The following is a 6,087-nucleotide window of genomic DNA, read 5'->3' as shown; positions in this document are numbered from 1 at the left end:
GCCCTCTGCCCAGTTAAACTCAAATTATGATTATGAACAAATAATTGATTTACACACTTTTGAATGCCCCATTCATTTTAATACGTTTATTAAACAGTTATGTTGGACTATTGTTATATATCCCCAGAAAATATTCATATAAATAGATTCGTCTATTTTCTAAGCTTTAACTGACTTAAAATACAGTGTATTACAGACCACATCAGGCACATCTGTTCTGCATCTGCTTGTTTTACACTCTTTGGCCACCAGATGGTATTGTGAGCAAATGAAGCCTCGAGAAATTAACTCTTTTATAAACCACTTGGCTGAAAAGCTTCATGAGTCTTCATCTCGACCCCATTAGAATTAAGCGTTAAATCTAAATAAATAAAACTAAAGACGAACTCACCAAACATGAGCGAAAACAGCGGAAATGACGTCACGTCGTTCTTCTTCTTAAAGTTTTATGGCAGCTGGCATAAGGTGCATTACCGCCACCTGCTGTGTTCTTGGTGTGTTTTCAAGTGATACTCCCTTATTAGATCTTACATCCCATAATACTCATGACACTCACTGTTTCATATATATGACCAGACCATTTCAAGCACTGCTTTGTTAAATTTTAATAAAAACACGAGACTTTTCTTGACCAGTTTAACAAGTTAGCCGTTTTAATTGTGTAGCTTGTACATAAAACTCAGTTATCCAATCACAGTTCGTCTTCCTTAAACATGTGACTAAAAAGAAAATAAACATAAGCTTATGCTGCCATCTAGTGGTCATTTTACAAAACAACAACTGAAATAAAGCCACTGGCTCATTCACACTGAAACAAAAGGTCAATGTAAAGGTTATTGTTAATGTGCTGTCCACATTAAACCACTTACAGCTGGACTGACATATAATGCAAATACATAAACCAAGTAATAACTTTGCTTTAGTTCCTTCTGTCAAGCTTTTTTCTGTAATGACGGTCTAACAGCAAAACTTAAAATTGAGGTGGTAATGCAAAATAATCTGAACCTTCTTAAAAATATACTTACAGAAAAGACCAGTGTGATCTACACCAATAATATTCACTGCCACCTTCACAAGACTATTTTTTTTCCCATTTAAATATCAGAAAGAGAGAACAAATAATTACATTGTTTGCCAGACAAACTCTTCATAGAGTTGAACAGAATGAATTCCTCAGAAAGAACAAATGAGAGTGTTTTTTAATCTGTCTAAACAAGGCAATTTAAGAGAGAATCGATAGCATCACTTGTCCGGCAGGGGGCGGTAATGCAGCTCTTTAAACCAGCCGGTTTACACCAGAAGTCCAGCGTTGGACTCTTTTTACACGTTTGACCACTAGGAGGAGCTACAGACATCGCTGCAAGGCCATAACTTTAAGTCCTATGAGGACAAACTGCATTTGTTTTCTTTAAAAAAATCCTTAATTAATCCGTTTTATGTATAAAATAATGTCATGAGCAAGACTGTAAATTCATGCAAACACAACAGTGCCTTTTAAAGGCCAGTCATGTTGTGAAAGCTTGAGAGATAAAGGTCAGGCCTCCTCATACAGACTCTGACAGTGACCAGAACTTCTCACATCACTCCACATGAGTTTCTACAGCACTGAACAGTCTTGAGCTGGTTATGCATCACAGACCCTCATAAAGATCCAAACACAACTACTATAGGTGTCCTAGTATAGGACTGATTGCTTCTGATCGAGGGGAGCAGCACTGATGATGCATCTCATAGTTCATAAAAACAAAAATTAAGATGACTTGTGAGTCCTTTAATGTTACCAGTGCACAGGGCTTCATGCTTTTAATTTAAATATATTATTTAAGGTTTGTCTAGGGGGCACGGTGGCTTAGTGGTTAGCACGTTCGCCTCACACCTCCAGGGTTGGGGGTTCGATTCCCGCTTCCGACTTGTGTGTGTGGAGTTTGCATGTTCTCCTCGTGCCTCTGGGGTTTCCTCCGGGTACTCCGGTTTCCTCCCCTGGTCCAAAGACATGCATGGTAGGTTGATTGGCATCTCTGGAAAAATTGTCCGTAGGGTGTGAGTGCGTGAGTGAATGAGTGAGTGTGTGTGCCCTGCGATGGGTTGGCACTCCATCCAGGGTGTATCCTGCCTTGATGCCCAATGACTCCTGAGATAGGCACAGGCTCCCCGTGACCCGAGGTAGTTCGGATAAGCGGTAGAAAATGGATGGATGGATGGAAGTTTTGTACTTTATGTTGAATGAAACAGGCCCTGTCTCTTACAGACGTCTATAAAGAGCACACAGAGCCCTGTCTGTACCAAGCAGATATAAAAAGCCTGCGTTCTAATGAACAAAAATACAATAAAGTGATATAATTTGTAATGTAAATATTTACCAGGCCTGGGTTGTGATGTCAAATCCACTAATGATATATAAGTGATATGATATGAAACGTTGTATTTTTCATATGATGTGATGTTTCTCACCTCTGATCTCTGACACATTAACACGTGTATATCAGCAGAAGTGATCTATCAGCGTCTCTTGTCACTTTGAGATGCTGAAGGCCTCAGTTTTAAATGAGCTCATTTCTCAGCAAACAGACGCTCAACACATTAACCACAAACATAGTTCCTCCTTAGTCTCTGCTTTTTAATTGTTTTATGTTAAAGACTGCATAAAAAAGGTCAAATCTCTGGGTTGTTATGTTGTTTTGTTAGTTCAGAGTATGAATTTAAAGGCTACTCTTTAAAATTTTAAGTAACTTCTTAAGGCCCAAATCTCCAGATGATTGTGTTTCTTCTCTGTTCTTCAGTCAGATTAATAGACAGAGACACAGAATCTCCTTCAGTCACTGACACGGATTCAATAAAAAACACCTGAAAAACAAACAACAACAGCTTTTAAAGATCATATTAAGACAAGTCAGTTCACTCTGAGTATGTGAGTACAGCTACAGCTGAAATTACACTAATGAGAGTAAAAGACTAAATAACACCAGAAGAACTTCAGCGTTATATTGCCAAGTTAGTGGTTTTTACACGTTTAACCACTAGGTGGAGCTACAGACATCACTGGAAGGCCAAAACTTTGAGGCCCATGAGGACAAACTGCAGTTTAAAAAGTCATTAATTAATCGTTTTAAATATCAATAGTGTCACGAGCAGATGTGCATAAAGACGGTAAGTTCCTGCAAACACAACAAGGCCTTTAAAAGGCCAGTCATGAGGTGAAAGATAAAAAAAGGTCGATGAGTTTTCTACAGCACTGAACAGTCTTGAGCTGGTCATGGATCACAGACCCTCATAAAGATGAAAACACTACTATAGGTGGGTAGGGATGGGAACCGAGAACCGGTTCTTTTTTAGAACCGGTGCCCAGTGAATCGATTCCTTGGAACCGTTAGGGTACCTGCTTAACGATTCCGCTTATCGGTTCCGCTCGTTGCAAATGTGTCATCATGACCTCACACACGCGCTGCGTTGTTTTGGTTACGCAGCAAACATGTCTAGTCAGAAGCGATCTAAAGCGTGGTTATATTTCACTAGAAAAGACGTCAATGGCAACAACTGTAAAAGTTTAATTTCGGCAAAGGGAGGAACTACCTCCAATATGCAGAAACATTTGGCAGCACAGCACGCAATTCATTTGCAGGACTGTCTTGTGTTTGATACATTACTACTATAGCGACACAGCAACAACAAGTGAGTCAAGCAACGGAGCTAATGAGACGTCATCTGCTATTAATGCCGAAGGGAACTTCTCTATTTAGTTCATGTGAGCGCCATTTCATTGTGTAAACTTTTACTATATGAATAATAATCTCCATTGTCACAAGCTCTTCCTTGACTGTTTAGTCGGTGTTTTTAGTTTTTATGGCACTTAAACTGCGGTTTTATTTTATTTTTTTGTCTGGACCAATGATGAATGTGAAAAATTCTATAGGTCCCTGGACTTTACTGTGTAGCCTACTTTTAGGTTTGTTCTGAGGTTGCTGCACAGAATTTGTGTATACTCTTGAGTATGTGCTGTGTTCTTATTAGATATTAAAGCGAGTTAATACACAAACTAATTTGTACTTATTCCCTCACACAATGAGAATCGATAAGGAATCGGATCGATAAGCAATATCGATAATGGAATCGGAATCGTTAAATTCTTATCAATTCCCATCTCTATATGTCATGAATCTCAAGGTGAGACATGGCGTGGGAACCCAATTGCAGGCAGACACAGACGGTAAAGGTGGTAACAGACTTTATTAAACAATATACAAGACTAAACAAACAGGCAAAACAATAACCCACGATGGGGGGAAACAATACAGGGATATATTTACTTTAACAATAAACAAGGACACTTACTTACTAAACTAAAACTAAGAAAACAAACACTGGGAACAAGCACTAAACTGACACTTACTACTTACAGGGAAACAGGAACAAGGTATGCAAACAGGAACATCAACAAGTACAGGGACAAGTACAATGCACGAGCAACAAGACAATGAAACATGAGGACTCTTTATAGGGAACAAACACAGGATCATAACGAGGAACAGGTGCTGGGGATTAGCACTAAGGAGAGGCTGACGAGGGACGAGATGTAGGGAACAATGACGAGACACGAGAAAGAACCATGTCTTTCCCAAATAAAGCCATCAGGCAATGCCATGGCTCCACTTGAGACAAGAATAAAACATGACATGGTAGTGGAACCATGACACCTATAGGTGGGATTGGAGACTGATCCTTGACTAGTCGCTTCTGATCACTGATAATGGGTCCCAGCTCATAAAAACAAAAATGAACATGTGAGTCCTTTAATGTATTTCATGTTTTCAGTCTAACAACGAGTTTTGGCTACAATAATAATTTCAGTATGTCAGTTTTGTTGTACTTCAAGTTGAATGAGACTGGGCCTGTCTCTTACCAAGCAGATATAAAAAGCCTGCGTTCTAATGAACAAAAATGCAATATTGTGACATAACGTGTAAATGTAAATATATAGGCCTGTCAAATCTACGTATAATATACAAACAAGTGATATGATATTAAACTTTTTATGATGTTTTATGATGTTTTTTTCATATGATGTGTTGTTTCTCACCTCTGACACAATAACAATAATAGAAATGATCTGATAGCATCTCTTGTCACTTTGAGATGCTAAAGGCCTCAGTTTTCCATGAGCTCATTTCTTAGCAAACACACACTGAGAACACTGACCACAAACATAGTTCATCTTTCTTCTCTGCTTCTTCTTTATTAGTTTATTTTTATCTGACCTAAGGTTTGTTTATGTGGAGGTGTTGGGCTGACAGCAGGTGACTGAGGTGGTTTGCAAGTTTCAGTGAGATATAAACCACTAAACCACAGACCTGAATCTGTTTTTCACGGTTAAAGAAACTTTAATCAAAGGATAAAGAACGTCTGAAGGAAGAGGAATCTCATGAGTTTCAGTGGCCGCCGTTAAGAGGAAGAAGAACAGCTATGAGTTAAAGTTCAACAGAAGATGTGTGTGGAAAATTATTCTCATATTTATTTTGGTCTTCGGGAGTTTGTGGTCGTGGTCAGTTTAGCTTTCACAGCTCTGCTGGAGTCTTATTTCACACTAAATGTGACATCCAACCAGTTTCATGTTCAACTGTGACTTTAACACCATGAGTTTAATGTCGTTTAAAGTTGATAAGATGCTTTAAAGTTTGTAATGATCAGGGACAGCCACTGAATATACTGTAAACATTTATAATTTTTATGAAAAACATTGAATTTGGGATTCTGGACGGTTCAAGTTGTTTTTGGCCATTCAATTAATAGTCCTGTACATCCTTGGAACTTAAAAGTTTTGGAACATGTGTGACTTTCATGGGGGACAGAGTTCTTACCCAAATGTAGAGGATTTACATTTTTAATTTCATATATTTTTATGTGTGACCTTTCTCACATACATATGGTGGTATAATTTGCATTTAAGGTAAAATATACAATATGTGTTGCTGAGACTAAGAAGGACTGTATTTTCTATCTGCATCTGTAACTGTTTTGTAAGACAATTGTAATAAGGTTCAATTAAATGGAAGGAGACGGGAACCGGCAAACATTTACACATTTAATCAAAAT

Source organism: Triplophysa dalaica, chromosome 10, assembly GCF_015846415.1.
Source record: "Triplophysa dalaica isolate WHDGS20190420 chromosome 10, ASM1584641v1, whole genome shotgun sequence".
Classification (NCBI taxonomy): domain Eukaryota; kingdom Metazoa; phylum Chordata; class Actinopteri; order Cypriniformes; family Nemacheilidae; genus Triplophysa; species Triplophysa dalaica.
Note: the sequence above shows the minus strand (reverse complement) of the source record.